At 37.7% G+C, this 17889-nt stretch overlaps 1 long non-coding RNA gene across 1 annotated transcript in view; it reads left to right on the top strand.

Moving 5' to 3' along the window:
• LOC116285063 (uncharacterized) overlaps window positions 1-14772 on the top strand; it is a 73739-nt gene extending 58967 nt beyond the window's left edge. Inside the window, exons 4-5 of the long non-coding RNA XR_012063130.1 lie at window positions 13574-13762; window positions 14711-14772. This is a non-coding gene — a long non-coding RNA (uncharacterized lncRNA). The remainder of the gene's footprint in view (window positions 1-13573; window positions 13763-14710) is intronic.
• The last annotated feature ends 3117 nt before the right edge of the window (window positions 14773-17889 follow it).

Below are 17889 nucleotides of genomic sequence, written 5' to 3' on the forward strand. Positions count from 1 at the left end.
AGAGTCCTAAGTAAATCTTAGAATTAAATACATTTTTTCTACATAAAATATACTCATGTGAGCTTCAGTCATGTAATAGTTCTTTCTGAATATTTAGCTTAAGATATATAGTCATTACTATCTGTACCAAATTATATTTTGACCAATTCACATTTATCAACTATTTCTGCTCCTTTGTGAATGTTAACTCTATGCTGTTTGCCTTCCTCCATTTTCAAGGAACACGTCGTCACACAGCGCCTGTCCTTTACATTGTTTTTAGCTCTTTCACTAGCAAAGGTCTATCTCTTTTTTAAATTTCCAGTTTGAAAAACCCAAGGAAAATATTTGGTTGATCTCACATGCCCACTCTTGTTTCCCTGTGGTGGAAGCAGTAGATAATGTGGTTAGCAGATGCTATGAAGTATGTTTAGAGTGAGGAGTTGGAATGAAAGAGCACACCCCAGCCCCCACCCCAAGAGCCTGCTATTCTCAGGAGATAAGAAGGATGATGAGAAAATTAAATTATAAATATTGGCTAGGGACATGTATTCCAGGAATGTGAAATACGGTAGGCACATATGAAATAGCCTGGAAATGTGCGAATTCCACCAGAGCAGTAGCGTTCACTGTGGGATGTAAGAAGTATAGCTAATAGAAGTAGGCGGGGGCTGGATTAGGAGGACTGTATCTGCTGTGATAAGGAACTGAAATTTTATCCCACACACCTGTGTGTAATAAATATTGCGTTGGCATCAGAGAATGGAGGGGGATTTGTTAAAAATGCAGATTTACAGACTCAACACTAGACAACAAAGACTCCACATCCCTGGGGGCTTGAGGACCTGCATTTAAAAAAAAAAAAAGCATCCCAGAGAGTCACTGTCAAGGAGAATAGAAAACTAGTGAAGAAACAAAATGGCACAGCTAAAACATCTGTTAATGTGGCTACACACTGCAGCTTAATTAGGTTTTGTACTGTATGGCCGTGTGTATATTTGGGGCATAGAGGGATGTGCCTCCTGTGTGTACATCTCCAAGTGATTTTTGCCTAGCTGAACATTTCAATACCATGGGCACTAGCATAGACTTTCAAAACTGAAGATGCTGGTGAAATACCCTTACTTTAGCCCACTCAAATGAAGCTTTAAGACTCTGGAAAACCTTGTCTCCCTGTAAGGATGAAAGTTCTCTCTTTCAAAGAAGGTGCAGAGATTCTAAATGACACATTAGTGAAGGGGACTGTAACCTTTCTTTAATTGGAAAAATTCAAGTGTTAAGTAAATATCCAGTTTGCCGGGGTGTTCTAACTACCTTCTCCAGTCAGTTTTGTCTCTCAGCATCTATTAAATTAGGGAAAGGTTTATGCCACAGTGGTTCTTGCCTGCCAAAGCAGAGAAGATGGATGGGGCCCAAGAAGGAGGACAAAGAATTACATCAGGGTCTTTGGAAATTAGTTTCACTAGTCTGGGGTGGATTTGGGATTTCTTAACAAACTGTCTTCTCTTCTAGTCTAATCAAAGTGATTTTTCTAACCTTTTCAGGCAATCTCCTCTGCCAGCTACAATCTTGCAAGAGGATAATATTTTCCATAAGAGTTACACACACAACAAAGACACACACACAGACACAAACACACACCACACACACACACTGCATTTTTTTTTTTTTTGCTGAAATAAGCATGTATGGTTTAATGATTAAATAGCTCAAGCGTGACCTATGAAAGAAAGTTTAGATGTGTGGCTTCCTTCGTGTGTTTTTAGTTTAATTTCTATTTTTTATTAAAATTATTTTAATTTTTTTCAAGACCTAGTTTAAAGACTCGTAAAGTCCTACAAGTTTACAGGGCTTTTGGAAGAATATCTGCACCCAGTTTCTTCTGCCCATTTCTTACATTCCAAGGGCAACTATTTTCAGCATCCTCTTATGGAAAGCACCTCCACATTTCTGAATTATGGGTTATGGTACTACTCATTGATTTTTTTCCATTTTAACAGTATCTATTCACTTCTCACTAAGGAGGAGGAAAGTTTACCTTTCTGTCATCACCCCTCCTATCACAGGCATGCGTAAAAATATAACCTCTCTTTCACCCAACATAGTTAAATAATTATTTTGGGTAGAATATTCCAACCATTATTCCTTTGTTGCATAACTTCCTTGTTCTCTTTAATTGCTAATTGTTCTTTTAAAAATTAATATATATTATATGTATTTAACCAATTCTCCTACATTTTTCTAAGTCTCCTTTCAATCAGTTCAAACATGTGGGGTATTCTGTCCATCTTCTTGAAAGAATAGTAGCTCTCAGAGCCTCTCTGACCCGCTTCAATCTGTTCAGCTGTACAACTCTCAGATGGAACTTTCTCTTCATTATCATCTTTGACAAGGGGATTCCCTTCATCTCTCGCTTAGATTGGCTGCTATGTTTTCTGGATCCTATGATTTTCTTATTTTGGTGGAGTATGTCCTCTAGTAATTTTTTTGAAAAATGGTGTGTAAGATATTTTTGGAGATCTTGAATGTCTGAAAATATTGTCAATGTACCCACAGTTGAGAATTCAGTTGGGAATAAAATTCAATGTTGGAAATGATTTTCACTTAAAATTTTGAAGGCGTTTCTTCTTGCTTTCCAGTGCTGATTTTGAGAAGTCCATCTTAAACATGAAGTTAATAAGTAACCTGTTTTTGTCCCCCTGTATGCTATTTGTATCTTTTCTTCGTCGCTAGTATTGTGAAATTTCAGTGTGACTTGATTAAAAAAAAATTTTTTTTTCTCAAAAGTTGATTGGCTCTTTCAATTTGAAACTCAAATCTTTCAGTTCTGGAAAGTTTTCTTGAATTATTTTATGCTTATATTGCTCTCTTCTGCTTGTCTGTTCTTTCTCCATTTCTACTGCTTGAATGTTGGATTTCATGAAGTTATTTTCTAATTTTAAAAATATTTTTCCCTCAAGTTTCTACCTGTGGGATATTTCATCAACATTAGTGTTCAATTTTTTATTGGGCCTTTCACTTCTGTTATCATAGTTTTGGTATTCAAGGGTTTTTTTCCCTTGATCTTTGATTGCTCTTTTTAAAAAAAATAGCATTCTGTTCTTTTTTCATGAATGCTGTATGTTTTTATCTCTTTGAGGATACTAACGATAGTTTTTGAAAGTGTTTGTTTCTCTACATAGTTCTGTTCCCTTCCAATGGTCCTTCTTCAATTTATGTGTTTTGGTCTATATATTTTATATTTGAAACTTTTCTCAGATGTTTGATGATTTTTCCCTGTCTGTTCACATTTAAGAGTGTAACATTAAAACACTGATTGGAGGATCTGTGTGTGTGTGTGTGTGTGTGTGTGGTTAAATGTGGGCTTCATTGTAGGGTAATATACTGGGGGTATTTAATTGAGGAATATGTCATATTGGAAAGTGTAGGTCTTATTCCTTGGGTTGGTTGGGTCACTCAATGAAGAATCCTCCTGTTTCCTGTCTTGATGATGTAATGGCTTCCAATACTCCAGAAGCTGAGTTGGGGAGGTGGCTGTGCATTTTAGTGTTTCCATGAACTCATGGTTCTTTTTTTGTTTGATTTGTATTTTTAGTGGAGGAACTAGGGGTTGAACTCAGGACCTAAGTACATGCTCTACCACTGAGCTATACCCCTTCCCCTCAAGTGTTTCCTTGAAAACTTTTACTCAATCCCTTGGTTTTCCTTATTCCTGCCTTTTATTCTGACCTATCCAGAGGCTCAGTTTTACCTTTACATAATATGAACTTTCACTTTTTTGTTAGGTTTGGAAGGAATCTACAATTTAATTCATTCCTAAGCAGATTTTATACCTATTCTCCAGTTTTTAGCCTTTTATTTTTACATTCACTTCTAGGAGTAATTGCACAAACAACATATGTGTCTTTTGAGGGATTTTTCCGTCCAAATCAGGTTGCATCTGCTCTTTCTCACTCTTGGTTTAGGACTCAGTTTTCTTGTGTGTGCCATTCATCCTTCTGCTCTTCAGTGTCTAGAATTTTACCACTGATCCTTTATTTTTTAATCCATCTGTGTTTCTGTTTTTAAAAACTTTCTTTACTTTCTTTTTTATTTGATGGAAGAGGGGGACGAAGAGGTAAATGCATGTTTTCAAATTATAATCTTTAGCTTTCTGATAAGTTTTATTGGTTGAAATGTGACAGAATGAATACCGCATTTGGGATAAGAGCAAGTAGGTTCAAATGCTAGGTCCAATACTCTTTAATGGTATGACTTTAGACAGGTAACTCCTCTCAGTCTCAGTCCTCATTGGTAAAATAAGCATAATGATCTAGTTTATTAGTTGGAGAACTTTGGCTGCAATTAACAGAAACTTTGGGTAACTCAAGCAAAAGACATTAATTGAAAATCTACCTAGAATTCAGCATTCAAAGGAGAAGTTGGAGAATGACTTGGAACAAAGCCTCTTCTGAAGACAAGAAAGGAGGAACTACAGGAGTATCCAATAATAGGGACAGTCTAAGGCCATACTATCAGGACAAATAGCATCCAACCATCTTTTTTCCTTCTACTTTTGCACTAAATATTAAAATTTCTGCGAGAAAGCTTTGACAGGGTTCAGGTTCTATGTTCAAATGCTGGATGTACCAGGACAGTGCAAAATAATCAAGTCTATTTGGGTTCTAGTGGCAGACAGACCCCTAAATTTATAATCTCACCCAGACTGCAAACAATGGGTGACAGATAATTCCCCAAGAGGAAATAAGGGTATGGTTAGGAAGGTGTAAATGAGGCAGGATATCCCCCAAATAATAAATGTCTACTCTGCTTCTCTCCTAGGGTGTGAGGATTTAATGGGACCGTGTATGTGAATGTAATCAGTGAAGTGTAAAGTGTTGAGTGATCTTCAACATGTCTGTTATTATAGGCCCAGGGGAGCTGATTATGGTGCCTTCCAGTCATTAGAAAAGGTTAAGCTCTGGCAGCTGCAGGGAGTGGAAGAAGAAAGGAATTTAGAATACAGGTAAATGTGAATACCAGGTTATCTGAGTACATCTGGCAAGGCTATTATCTGTTGCATGAACTTGTTCTATTTCTTTCATCAAAATGTGTCATCCTTAGAAGCATTCTTGTTTATTTGTTTACATTTCTGTCAACTATATTCTCCCCAGACTACAAGTTCTATTAGATCAAGGTCCTTCTCTCTCTTGCTCACTTCTCTATTCTTTGCGTCAAGGACAGTGCCTGGAATGCTATAAGTGTTCAGTTAATAATTTTTGAATAAATATGGAATACTGTAATTATGACCTGATTTTGGCCCAGTGGGAAAACAGTCTCCCTAAGGAAGAGAAGACATGGGATTTACCCCCTTCTCTTTCTGCCCAGCAGGGCCCAGCAATTTGTACTGACTTCATATTCACCTCCCCTTATTCCTGGCTGAATAACTTAGCTCTGGCATTTCCTTTATACATTTTACTCATTTACGTACGTGTTCAGGTCCAAAGAATTCACAGAAAAAATACTTGACTCATCCATCCCTTTGGAGTCTTGAAACTTGTGCTTGTTATGTTTAGATACTTCTTATGTTTTTTTCCTCAGACATGTATTAGTGTTCTCACTATGTGAGCAGTGTATTAGGTATTACATCTCGCTAAGAGTGTCTCCAAGGTGGTCTTTTTTTTTTTTTTTGAGGTGTCTGCTTTTATTTTGGAGAGTAATATGTAATAGCCCATTGATCAGTGGATGGCATCCTGGGGCAATCATCTAATGGACTTGTCTAGCCAATATTACTTACAGAATTTTTTATTGATCCAGTTGATAGATATTTAACCTTGCTTTGAAAAGTTCTTTACTTGGTGTCATTTTTAGGAGCTGTAACTTACTAGGAACAGGATTCTCAGTGCAGTGCCTTTTAGAAGAATGAAGAAGAAATCATTACTTGGGTTGCAGGGTCACAATCTCAAATGACAGCAGAGGCCACCTGGTGTATGGAATTGATGCTAAGCGGCTTGTACACTGTGTCCATGCATGACACCTGCTTACTTGTGTGACTGTCTCAGTATGTGTGGGCTGCTACAACAGAAAATCATAGACTGGGTGGCTAAAACAACAAACATTTCTTTCTCAAAGTACTGGAGTCCAGAAGCCCGAGGTCAGGGTGCTAGCACAGTCAGGTTCCTGGGGAGGACCCCCTTCATGTGTATGTGCTCACATGGCCTTCTTTGGTGTGTGCCCTAAGAGAGAGATCTCCCATCTCATCTTCTTTGTACAGAGGCATTAATCCCATCATGAGTGCCCCACCTTCACAACCTAATCTAACCCTAATTACCTTATGACCAAGTTCCTAATTACCAAAGACCCCCATATTCCAAATACCATCATGGTGGGGTTAAGGTTTCAACGTGAATTTGGGGGACACACATTCAGTCCATAGCAATGACCTTTGCTTTACTTTATAGTTAAGCTATTCAATAGGCCATTGTATTCATTGTATTCATTAAAACTTCAACATGCACCTAATCAAAATTAATTTCTTCCTCGAAGGAAATCTCTGACTCACATTTCTGCCAACTGCTTAAGTAATTTGCTACACTGCCCTTTATAACAGTGTCTGGGCTAAACAGCAGGTCCTGAAGATTTTGCTCATGGGTTTTGACCCATGAGTTAGGCTGAGAAGACTTCCAGTATTGAATCCAAATGCATTCAAATAATTGCAGCTTTTTTTCATTTTGGAAAAGAAGTAAATCTGAAAATTGGGTTCATTTACCCTTAGATCAGATGACATAGGTTCTTGCCTCAACCCTTAATAGTTGTGTGTTCCTGAGAAATTATTTATTCTTTTCAAAATTTAACTGTAAAACTGGGATAATGCCATTCTGCTCGTCCCCACAAGACAATGGGAGTCAAATAAAATGATACAATGGAAAAACTCTACTGAAATATATAATCTGCTTTATAAAGGCAACGAGTTATTATTTAAAAGAAAGTGCAGCTGGTTACATAAAAGTAAGTGTAAAACATATCATTGCCTCCAGGAGTTTAAAATCTAAGACAATGTATAGGCAGGAAGATAAGATTCCCTTGCAAATGCTATTGTAACCGGGAGAAATTGTGAAACCTGGACAGATGATAAGTGTCAAGATTCTGGAAATGAGCCCATTTACAGCAGAGTTGTTGACATCGATTAGAATAATGATTCTGCTTAAAATTCTGATAACTGCTATTACCTATCTTTTCTTTTTTTTGAGGCTATTATTTCCTGCCCTTTCTGGTTTTTTATACTAGGCAGATAGCAAAATTTCAAAGTAGATGTGTACCTGGGTGAATCTGTAAATAAGATGAAGCCGTTAGGAAGAGATCTGAGCTTTCCAAGCCTTCCTTTGGGTTTTTCTGATGTGACCTGATCTTCCTGTTCAGAGCTTAGTCCTGAAAAGCTGCCTTTGGTTTTCTGGCCTCCGTGGCCCGGCCCTCTTTCTGCTCCTCAGTCACTTATCCTGTGTCTTCATGCTGCTGTTCCATCCATCTTATTTGGCGGCTTCATTATTCTTACCCTTGAGTCTTGTTGGCTCCTTTGCCTGAAGAATATCTGGATGGAATTAATGCTACTTTGGTGGAGTTATTTGGCCAGCCTTTCCTCAAACCCAGTGAAATATTAAAGACACAGATAAAAGAGGGTCTCTGGTTTAAGAATTTCTTTTCAGCGGCCTTTGGTGCCCAATTCAATTCAGGGTATTAGCCAGGATGGATAGCTTGTGAGTGTACTGATTGCTGCTCCTTGCAGCAGAATAGTGCATTTTTATCCACGCCAATGCCAGGCACAGTGCCTGTTCAGGTGCCTAACATTTCATCTCCTTTAAAATGGCCTGTAAACTTCCCTTCCACAATGTGTGCATCTAGCTTCAGATCCATCACACAGCTGAGATTGGCAGTTGTCCTTCAGGAGGACTGGGCAATTCTCGGTATAACTCCTATCATTTTAAGTGCTTAGTTTCCCTTCAAAGCATAGCTTTGGCCATCTGTATATCTTCTTTGGAAAAACCTGTTTGCCCGTTTTTAATCAGATTATTATTATTATTATTATTATTATTATTATTATTATTATTATTATTATTATTACTACTTTTGATATTGAGTTGTATGAACTTTTCAAATATATCTTGGATATTAACCTTTTATTGGACATATCATTTACAAATATCTTCTCCCATTCAATAGGTTGCCTTTTGGTTTCATTGATCATCTCCTTCACTGTCCGAGAGCTTTTTAGTTTGATGTAGTCATATTTGTTTATTTTCGCTTTTGTTCCCTTTGCCTTTTGAGATAGATCCAAAAAAATATTGTTAAGACTGATGTCGAAGACAGTACCCCTGATGTTTCCTTTCAGGAATTTTATAGTTTCAGGTCTAACATTTAAGTCTTCAATTTATTTTGAATTTGTTTTTGTATGTGGTATAAGAAAGTAGTCTAGTTTCAGTTTTTGTGGGTGTAGCTATCCAGCTTTCCCAACACCACTTACTAAAGAGGCTGTCTTTCCCCCGTTATATATTCCTGCCTCCTTTGTCATTGATTAATACCAATACTCATCAGGGAAATGCAAATCAAAACCACAGTGAGATATCACCTCACACCTGCCAGAATGGCTGTTACGTAGAAGACAAGTAGTAAAAAGAGCTGGCAAGGATGTGGAGAAAAGGGAGCCCTCGTACACTGTTGGTAAGAATGTAAATTGGTGCAAAAACACTATAGAGATTTCTCAAAAAAATTAAAAGTAGAACTACTATTGTGAACCAGCAATTCCACTTCTGGGTATTTACCTGAAAACAATGAAAACAGTAATTTGAGAAGATATATGCAGACCAATGTTCACTGCAGCATTATTTACAGCAGTCAAGGTATGAAAGCAACCTCAGTGTCCATCCATAGATGACTGGATAAAGAATATTACTGAGATGTAAAAAATGAAATCTTGCTATTTGTGACAACATGGTTGCACCTAGAGGGTATTATGCTAAGTGAATTAAGTCAGGCAAAGGAAGACAAATACCATAGAATTTTACTTATTTGTGGAATCTAAACGAACAAAACAAATAAACAAATTTGACAAAACAGAAATGGACTCGTAGATACAGGAAACAAACTGCTGATTGCCAGAGAGGAGGGGGGTGAGGAGGAGGGGCTAAACAAGGGAAGGGGGTTAAGAATTACAAACTTTTAGTTATAAAATAAATCATGAGCATGTAATGTACAGTATAAGAAGCAGAGTCAATAATCTTGTAGTAGCTTTGTATGGTGACAGATGTAACTAGACTTGTCGTAGTGAACCTTTTGTAATATGTAAAAACTAATGTAACATTGTAAGTCAATTATACTTTAATGTACATAAAAGAAAAGCATACCTTTGCGATCAGACAAATGTTGGGTTCAAAACTGAGTACGTCTTGCAGCTGTGACGTCTTCACATTACTTAACCTCTCTGAGCCTCCGCTTCTACGCTTACGAAAGGGGGACCTTAACGTCTCATAGATTTGTTGTAAGGTTTAAATATGTAATATGTAAAAAGCCCAAAGTGGTACCTGACATTAGGAGGTGCTCAGTCAGTAGTAGAGGTCTGTCTTTTTGTCAATCATTTTTTTCTTCCCTTGCACTCATTTGTTGTGGTGGCATCCGTTCATATTTTTGCTTGGTCATTTTTTACTTTAGAGGATTTTGCAACTCAGTTTCTCAAGAAGATTTACACATATGCATCTTAACTATGTATCTTGGAGAATGTCTAAATAACTCTGATTAGTAAACTTAATAAGTAAAAAAGCTAAATTAAGCCAACCAAACTCCTACTTCTTTTAGTAAATCTCTTTCATTAAGAATTTTGGATTCTAAGAGTTACCCGAGGATAAAATGTTCATTGTTTTTTAATTCAGTGTACTGCAATGAAGGATGCTGATACTATTAAACTCAACTTTCCTCTGATTTGAGGGCAAAACTAAACCTCCAAGTGTTGAGGTCACTTACAAACACAATACATAGGCTGAAGGGCTTGGGATAAACTTTTATTTAACCAATCAGAGCAATGCTAGATATTTAATATGCATTAAAACATTGTAGATGAGTGATATTAAGTTCATAGTTTGTTTTGATTTGAATTATTTAAGGCGTTCAGCAGAATAAAATAATTTCTCTTCTGTGGCTTTCTGGGGATGGGTTCCATGTTTTGAAAATTCTTTTACAAAAGGAGAGAAAAAGAAGGACTTGGTAGTAAAATAGTTGTATTTCTGAGATCCGTTTTACACACTATTAAAAATTGCATAGGCAACAGTGAGAGAGTTTGAAATTATTAAAATGCTGGCTGGTATTAGTAGAGTTTCTGTGAACCCTTCTTTTTTTGCTCACAGTTTTGAACAAATAAGGAATGTGATCTTATCAATATTCCTGTAAAACACTTTTGCTATCTTTCCATTGCTGAGCGCAGGAGTGAAAAACTCACGTCTTTCAGGCTTAGGCAGGAAAGAAAATGAATGATGTGGGCTGGGCAGGGTCCATGGCCACATGGGTCACTTGTGGCTTTAAGAGGGCCACTCACTGCACCGTACCTATGTGATTATAGACACATATGAGTTTTCAAGAAAAAATGAAAATAATGCACTTTTTATGTAAAAATGTTTCTTTATGTAATCTATAGGAAATTTAAAACATGCCCTTTTAGGGAGCAAATTTGAGCTGCATGGGCACATGGCTTGTCTGAATCTTCACTTAGGCACAGCACAAAAGGCCACACTTAATCTGGATTTAACTTTCTTTTTGTGTCATTGCTCTCCTCACTCCTTCCCCTACCATGCCCTGCCCCCATCCCTCCTGTACAGGGAGCACGTGCATCTAGTTATGTCAAATTGTGTATGTTTCGCAGAGCACATCAATCATTTCCTGTTCTTCCCCTAGCATGCATGCTCTCTCCCTGGCTCACACCTTCCACACATGAGGATCATGAAATCTCTTTGTCCTCCTCCAAGTATCACCAGGTGACAAGTCTTCTGAGTTTTCTGTGAGCATCTGAGCCCAGGACTGCAGTGAATTCATCGCTCACTAATCTGTCCTTCCATATTGTGTTGCATTATAATTACTTATTTGCATGTCAATCTCATTATTACTCTTCCAGCTCTGTTCATTCAGCTGTTGCAGGGGGAAGCGAAATGACCATAGACAAAGTGTGCAGGGTGGAGTTTAATAACCAGAGAGGCTTCCTGATTTGTTACCAGGAGCCAGTGGCTACTGTTTCTCCTTAGGATAAAGTCACCCAATGGGGGTGTGAGCTAGGCTCACGGGCTGCCCACCTAGACTGCTTGGCAGAGTGGACGTTGGGAATTTCTGAGTCAGGCTTGATGGGACACATTATCCATAGTTCTGTGTTTTTCTCAGGCTGGTTTCATAAGTTTAGCTCACTCCAAGCCTGGGTGATCTTCTCTGCCTCACTCCAGTCTCTCACGTTTGGTGCTCCCATAGAGAAGCGGTGTCAGGGAGGCAGCGGGTGGGGGCGGATTTCACGTTATAACCTGGAATAAATGGCTTGGGCTGCAGAGCTTATATTTCCAGCTCTCATTCTCAGCTCCCATCGCTGCTCATCATGGTTGCCCTGGAAGTCAGATTTTAAAGGTTTCTCGTTCTAACCAGGCTGGGAGCTCTCACGGGGCAGGAGCTGTATCTTATTAACCTTTGTATCCTCACTGCCTGACAAACAGAAGGAGCTCAAATACTTGTTAAATGAATAGTCTGGAGGGAAGAATGACCATAAAGAGGGTATAAGATCTTGTTTTTTATTTATAGCTAGCATTTTGTGACCCACACTGCCAAATGTACCATGTGCTCCTTGACCAGTCTCACATTTACTAAACAAATAAAGTGAAGGCTGAAAGGACACCCCATTGGCACTTTCTTCTCAATTTAGGCAGATGGAGCAAACAGCCCTTGCTGTGGTTTTATTTTATTTTCGCTCAGTCTTCCTTGAACTTGGAGTTTACCCAGTGTTTGCTCAGCTCAGTCGAGGATCTCCTCATGGTGAATGCCGCTCTCACTACAGTTTTCTTGCCTCGTTCTTAAAGATTTCAAGTTGTAAAAGATTTCATTTTGTGGCCAGAAAGTCATTCTGATTAAGTGTGAAACTGGCTGAACATACTGTGATTTTTTTTTCTAAATTTGTCTAAAAAACACTTAAAAATAAGATAATGTATCAAAATGATAATCAAGTTAATAAAAATAGCAACCATTTATCGAACATTTAACATATACCATAGTCTGTATCAAGCACGTAAAAACATAAAAAGCGTCTTTGTGAGTTGCAGATGGGACCCTGATACTCAGAGATGCTGAGTAAATCACCCCAGGTGTGTAAGCTAGTAAATGTCCATCTAGCTGTAAAGCTTGAACTCTTTCTGTGATACCAAAATCTGCCCGTTAAGTTATATACTTCAATTGTCTTCATAATTCAAAAGCTACGGTAAGTCATTCTAATAGTTCCAAAGTTCTCTCAATTAGGATCAGTTTGAGGATTATAGCGTCTTCATGGGTAAAGGGATGAATGCAAGGCCTGCCCCTAGGAAATATGCTCTCTAAAAGTCATTTTGAACTTTACTGTCTGTTTTTGTCTCTGTTCTTTTGGACTCTACCTTACGGCCAAATAAAAAGGAAACCTTTTGGTAATTGCATCTCCTAATGGTGCTTCTCTTGGTGATCGTTAACGCTAAAGTCAGCAATTGATTTCAGTTTACAGCCAGCCCCTTACACGCACTTGGAAACTAGGATGCGACTGGTGTTGGGAAGTTTTGGAGAAATTACTGATACAGTGGGTTTACTTCAATACTGAGTACTGGGAGAGAGGCCATACTGGGCTTGTTTGGGATTTGATAACAAGCAGAAATACAAAGCGCCTTCCCAGACATACTGTGTGTGAAAATCAAATGAACAAATAGAAAGTGTATCTTCTGCATTGAGTATTTTGCATGGATATTTAATTTTTTATTTAATTGTTTACATTTTTAATCTATACTTTTAATAGTATAGGGTATTTACTTAGGGCTGTCTTTCAGTTATGGTATCATAGCATCTGTTTGTTTCTATTTGTAATTGAACACCTCTTAGCATATTTTGTATATATTTCAGAATGAATGAGTGTTCAAAATTAAGAGATTACTTTAATGCTTGAAGTTCCTTGGATATCTATGCACAAACTAGTATCAATTTGTTGAATATTATAGCAAAATTTAAATCTATCTGGTATGTTTTAAATTTAAAGATTATATATAAAATTTTAATTGAATGTGTGAATTTATCTTGGACTTTAACATTATTTGAAGTGAATTAAAGAAAATAATCCACAAAACTGACAAAAAAACCCCAAAAAACCAAAAACCAAAAACCAAAAACAAAGAAAGAAAGAAACAAACATGGGATCTGAAGTTTCTATCAGGAATGTTTACAAATTGAAATCGTGAAACTTTTGCCCAATAGTGACTTGAATAAGTAGAGGTTTATCTTCTCTTGCATGGTGAGAAATCTGGAGGTAGACGGCTCCTGGGATTGGTTAGTAATATCAGGGTTGGCAATCCTCTTGTCCTTTTGCGTACAGTGACAAGATAACTGCCAGAGCTCCGGGCATCAAATCAGCATTCAGGGCAGGAAGAAAGGAGGAAGCATCATGTCAGTCGTGACTATCTCTTTTAATCAAGAAAACAAGAGTCTTCCCAGAAATCTCCTGAAGTAACTTCTTCTATATGATTGGACAGAACACTGTCTCATAGCCATCTCTTACTACCAGGTAATATAGAAGACTGAATATTTCACTTTCCCAGTCGCAGCAGGGGAAAGTAGTGTGGGAGAAAGGAGGCAGGAATGGCTCTTGGATCTGCCACCTAATTGTATTTGCTGTTGAATCGTCTGGTGGTTGTAGCATTAAATAAAATGTTTGGAAAGCACTTAGCAGAGGGTCTGACATAGAGTGAGAAGATACATGGTCGTTGTTACTGTCATCAAGAACAGGGGACTAAGAAGTAGCCATTAGCAATCTTATCACTCCTTGCTTATATCCTGTACTCTCACTACATGCTGTAAACCCACTAGAAATAAGGTATCTTACCTTTATTTTCAAACTTTAAAACCGGTAACTTTCTCCCATTGAATTTCCACAGATGCCTTTACTTGGGCTGAGGAATTTAAGATAAAAACAAATCTTTTCTGTTTTCTGATTCTGTGTTCTCAGTTCCCACAGAAATGTGGAGGGCTGTCTTGGCTACGATGGCTTCCGTTTGGGCAGCTTTGCGTTAGGCCGTACGCCTCCCATGTCTGTTCATCACACCTGGCTGGGGATGTTCATTTGGTGGTGGTGAGGGTGCAAGAGTGAACCAGCCCAGTCACACAGGAGGACACCAGAAACATATGTGTTCTCCAGTCTCTGCTTGCAGCATATTGGCAGGTATCCCACTGGCTAAAGTAAGTTAGGTGGTGCAGCCGGGGACAGAGTGAGAGAGGACCACAGTTAGGGGCCGCGGTGTAGGGAAGCATTATTTGGGACCATTAATGTAACCAGTGCACCACACCAGGCTTGTTTTTGTTTTATTTGGAGACTGTAACAAGAACAATCTCTGTTCCCTGAGCACTTCAGGTAAATTTTGTTGTTTGATTACGAACGGGCTACAGGATTATCAAACTAGCTTGTGTGTAAACTTGTTTGCTTATTTTTAAGGATGGTAATTATGCTTATTTTCAGACCTGCTGCCAATTTTCTTTTCATCGTTTTGAGAAGTTTTATGAACATTGCAATTAATCGACCATATCTCTACGATACAAGCCTGTATGTTACTTCCCAACAAATCAAGGCTTCTGTTCCTCTCCTATAGCATTTGCTATCCTTGATTAAAGGCATGAGAGAAAAAAAATTCTGTTAAGTATTTCTAGAAGTAAATTAGGCTAGACAAGAGGAGAAGAAGTATCAACTAATTGGGATAAATTCTGTATTGGTGTAATGTGCCACCAAGACACTCACCAAAGAGTCCAAGATTTAGGGATGGTGTATATATTGCACTGAGCCATTGGATGACTTTGCCCCATAAGCACTCAGAGATGTGACTTTGTCATAATTGTTTAAATATCTGTTTACAATTACAAAAAGTCACTGTCACTATTAGAAAAACTCACCTTATGACCTAAAACTTTCTCTAACTTTGAAAAATTAGTCTTTTATAAGCAGATTCTTACTCTGGCAAATATAGAATCCCACATTTTGCAGCTGAAGAAATGGATGGAGTGTTTTCCTAAAGCAACTCGAGTTTCCAAGGCATATGTTGAGAATTACATACGCCTCTGACCCACACTTAATTATCTCTAACTTATTCTAACCTTGCCACTATAACATGGAAAAGCCCAGACTAGAATTTCAGCATAAAAAATTCAACTTAAATGCATAAGGGAATAAAAGTGAAAAACCACAGCAATTATTTTTAAGAGGTAAAGAAAATGCAAATGAGCACTGTTTGTGAGCTTATGAAGGATATATGAAACGAGATAAAGCAGCCATCTGTTAAAATATCTCAAAACCAAAACTCTCGTTTATTATTGACTCGTCTCAATAAGCTTGAATGTTGTTAGTTCACCCGCAAAGAATTTCAATCCAAACTCTTCGTTATTTTTCAATCAGCATTCCGTGATCAGTGTCAGATCACTGTAGCGCACACACAGCAGCAGGTGGACCAGATGCTGAACATTAAATTAGCAAAATAACAAGGCAGAATTCGGCTTGCAAGCTTTGATTCCCTCCTGCCTTCCTCCTACACATAAAATTGGAGACTGAAAAACAAAAAAAAGGAGAAAGAGAGAGAAAGATTGGAACAAACTGCAGTTATATGGCACTGGGTCTTTGTTAATGTATTTGACCTTGTTTTGTTTACGTATTGGCTTCTGTTATAGCATCAGGTATGGTAAAGAGCTGGTAGTAGATGTCTGTATTACTGCTCTAAAGGTTATTTCTGCTTTCTCAAGACTAGATCACGTGACAAATAACTCAATTCGTAATTCAGATTCTGCTGCATCTATTTAAAAGAGATTTTTCTGGGTTCTGTCTTTTCTATTCTACCTTCCCCACAATATACATATGTATCTATTTCCAAAACAGCTGTTGGACTAGTAACAGACATGGTCAGGAAAGAAAGTTGTTAATTAGTCTTTTATGAGTGGCAAGTAGCTTATGTGTACAGATACTGAGAAGTCAAGTCTTTCTTTCCAGTTCAGCCATCCTACCCTCAGAAGCTAATCGATCTGATCCTTACAAGAAATGGTTGAATTCAGCAGCTTCCCCATTGTTAGTGAGTGTTCTTTGTTGAAAATAACAAAAAAGGGGGCAGAAATCAGCATTTTATGGTTCCCAGAAAATAAGTCCTGATCACTTAGCAGCAGATGGGTACCAAGTTAGTTAAAATTCTGTCTTGACTCTTGACAACTCTCGCAAAAATTATGGGAATAAAAAGCCAACTTTTTCCAAGAAAGATGGTTGTGCTTTTATAGGTGTTAAATTATTTATGATTTATGGCAAATTATAAGAAAACAAAAAGTCATAGTTGCATTGGTGTTTGATGTTGAAGTAAATTTTATTGCTGCATTTTAAAACACAAAAACCAATGTTTAAAATAATAATAACACTGTTGAATATATATATTTATACTGTTAACATTAAGTGCAAAACAGTTTATTTATAATATTGTTACTGAGAATACAAGTTACTGTTTTAACTAAAATGAATTTGATTAGTATCTTAAAAATACAATAGACGTTGCTACCATAAAGTAGCCACGGAGATGATGGAGGAAGACTGAGTTTATAACACTCTCTAAAACAAATGCTAGGGTTCTTTCCCATGCCTCAGATAACATAACGCATGAAGACTCTAGAAGATAAAGCTTTTTGAAGTGTAAAATACCAGACAACTTAAGAGGGCAATAAAGTATGCAATCCCATGGGGAATTTCTGAGCAGCCTGGGTGAAGCTGTAACCTGAAGACACCTGTATCTGGAGCACTGTTTACGCTGATATAAGGTGTCTTAGGTTGCCGGCACAGGGGCTCTGTGGGTTGTGGGAGGTCCCCTTGGTGCCAGAGCAAGGAGAGTCTTAACCGCTGGCCTGTATGAAAAGTGGGTGGGTTCTGTTTCATTGATTATGCTGGGTAACTTTTTGCTATGGAAACAAGAATATGAAAATCCTAATGTAATCGGCCGGAGTGCTATTACAAGAACACAGCTTTTCCAAACAGAACTCTGAGAACTATATTGAATGCATTTCTATGAAGTTAGTAATATTCACAAAGATAAGTTTATGAATTCCAACTATCCTCTGATGATGGCTTCATTCTCTAAAACAGAGGTCAGCCATCTATAACCCACAGGCCAAATCTGGCTCATTGCTTATTTTTGCTTTGTTTTGTTTTATTAGAGCAGTTGTAGGTTTACTGAAGAATTGAACAGAAAGTAGAGCATTCCTATACACTCTCACCCCACCCATAGTTAAAGCCCTATTATTAACATCTTGCATTGGTATAGTACATTTGTTAAAATTGATTAACCCATATTGACACATTTTTATTAACTGAAGTCCATAGTTTACATTAAGGTTCAGTCTTTGTGTTGTATATTCTATGAGTTTTGCGAAATAGGTAATGTCATGTATCCACCATTGCATATCACACAGAATAGTTAGTTTCACTGCCCTAAAAGTCCCCTGTACTCCACTCATTTATCATCCCACACCCCCACCAACCCTTGGCAAGTATGGATCTTTTTATTTTCTATTTTCCAGAGCACCATACAGTTGGAATCATACAGTATGTAGCCTTTTCATTTTGGCTTCTTTCATTTAGCAATATGTGTTTAAGGTTCCTCATGTCTTGTCATGACTTGGTAG

The sequence above is a fragment of the Vicugna pacos genome, chromosome 22 (genome assembly GCF_048564905.1).
Source record: "Vicugna pacos chromosome 22, VicPac4, whole genome shotgun sequence".
Taxonomy (NCBI): Eukaryota; Metazoa; Chordata; class Mammalia; order Artiodactyla; family Camelidae; genus Vicugna; species Vicugna pacos.